Below are 2169 nucleotides of genomic sequence, written 5' to 3'. Positions count from 1 at the left end.
ATTGAGCCATCCCAGCTGACACCAATGAAGAAAAGATCAGACTACCTTGCCAAACCTTGCCCATTGGTGTGAGCAGGGTCTATGTTGTTTTAAGCCACTATGTTTGGGGTGATTTGTTACATTGCAATAGATTATCAGAACACAGATTATGGGCAGCTGGCCAATAGGTGTGGGAGATCTTTTGGGGCAGGTTATTCCGTGTATTGACAAGTACATCATACAAGTGGTCCTATCCATATGTAAGGCTGGCCTTTGGCTGAATTATGAAATGAACTTGTTATGAGATATGGTTATTAAGTCTAATGATTTAGTCTTAAACAAATCACAAAGGCCTCCTACCTCCCTCTGCTTCGGTTCTCAAACAGATCATGGTTCTGAGAGCATGTGGCTTGATCATCTTCTGAAGATTCCTCATTCCCAAGATGAACAATATTGCAGTTGAGTTTCTACTGCTACAGGCATCAGATGGAATTCATCACTGGAGTCCTCCTAAAGGCCATTGGAACCATAAGAAAACGAATTGGAAACAACCCTGTGGAAGAATTAGGAGGAAGTAGGCCTAAAAGCAAGTCAGCTGACCATGATTGGGTGGTTCAGAAGGGTGCTCAATTATGTGGCCAGGGAGAAGCCTAAAACAGTCATCTACTAGTTGGCAGAGATGAAGGAATATGACGTGGAGATCCACCTCTCCCAAGCTTAATGCTGGCTCGGGCTGGATAAGGCCTGCTGTTTGGTACAATTCAAGGAGATGAAGGCAGTTCTCCAAAGACACCAGTTTTTCTGCTCCACAGTGACCTGAACTGACTGAAACAAAGTCATTCCCCTCAGTAAGATCCTTTAGGGCCATCTGAGATGAAACCATCTTCAGCTCCAGGGAAGGTTGTACTGGTCTTTAGCTCATCATTGCAAAGAGCAGATATGTTAGTAAGAGGGGAGCAAATAAAAATCTTAGCTGAGCGGAAAGGAAGGCAAAGGAAGAGTTAAAAAACTACATCCTTGTACTTAATAAACCCCAAGCAGCTTATCTATTTTTAAAAACAAACAAATAAACAAACAAGCAAGCAAACAAAAATAAATCACAAACACAAATTTTTTTGATCAAAATTGTTGAACAGTATTATACTAAATATTGATTCCTTCCCAATACCCCATATCTCAGAAATGATCATGTTTCATCCAGTTAGTCAAGGAAAACATGTAAGGGTCATCTTTGAATCTTCCCTTTCTCTGACCCCTCACATCCAGTTCATTAGAAAGTTATGTTGGGTCTTTCTTCAAAATATCCTAAATTTTTTCTCTTTTTCATCCCTACTGTCACACTTATAGTCCAAATTATCCTTTTGTCTTATTTGGACTAATTTGAATTAGACATAAACTTATGTGCCTTCCAAGTTATTTTCCAAGTTACTTCCCATTTCCATATTATGCTGCTACCATTCCATTTTTGGCATCCTGCATGAGCTTTCAGAGTTACAAGGTAGCCTGAGTTGAAACTCTGAACCTGCATGATCTTCATGTTTCATAAACTATGACCATGACTACCAAGTTATCACTCCACTTCCACACTTGGGTAAAATGCCATACCATGGGTATGGGATCTGGGTTTGTGAGAAGCTGCCAAGGGACCAAATGATGGAACCTGGAGGTAAAGGTTAGTCAGTATCTTGGGGTATGAAATTTAGTGAAAATGAGGAGGCATGAGGGAACCAGGCAGATAAACTTCTTCCTTCCTTAACAACTCTGAAATGTTGTGTTTTCCTTTAAACCACTCTGAGAAAACCTGGCAAATGACCTTCAGTTTAATTCAGCCAAAGGCCCGTGAAGTAATGCATTCATGCATTAAATTGTTTTATATCTTCCTTTGCCTCACTTCATCATCCTTGTTGCCTTAGGTTTGCACAACTCCCAAATGGTTAGTATGTGAAAATTTTAAAAATATAGTTTATTGATTTTTTTACAGAGAGGAAGAGAGAGCGATAGAGAGTTAGAAACATCGATGAGAGAGAAACATAGATCAGCTGACTCCTGCACACCCTCTACTGGGGATGTGCCCACAACCAAGGTACATTCCCTTGACCAGAATCGAACCTGGGACATTTCAGTCCACAGGCCTATGCTCTATCTACTGAGCCAAACCAGTATGTGAATTAAAAAAATATATATTTTATT

General features: G+C 40.1%; 1 pseudogene across 1 annotated transcript; it reads left to right on the top strand.

Moving 5' to 3' along the window:
- Nucleotides 1-368: 368 nt before the first annotated feature.
- LOC311615154 (bis(5'-nucleosyl)-tetraphosphatase [asymmetrical]-like) lies at nucleotides 369-799 on the top strand (annotated as a pseudogene). Its single transcript has one exon. The product of its transcript is annotated as a bis(5'-nucleosyl)-tetraphosphatase [asymmetrical]-like (transcript).
- Nucleotides 800-2169: the final 1370 nt, after the last annotated feature.

This window comes from Pipistrellus hanaki (genome assembly GCF_964339955.1).
Source record: "Pipistrellus hanaki genome assembly, chromosome: X".
Lineage (NCBI taxonomy): Eukaryota > Metazoa > Chordata > Mammalia > Chiroptera > Vespertilionidae > Pipistrellus > Pipistrellus hanaki.
Note: the sequence above shows the minus strand (reverse complement) of the source record. Positions and strands in the feature narration are given on the sequence as shown.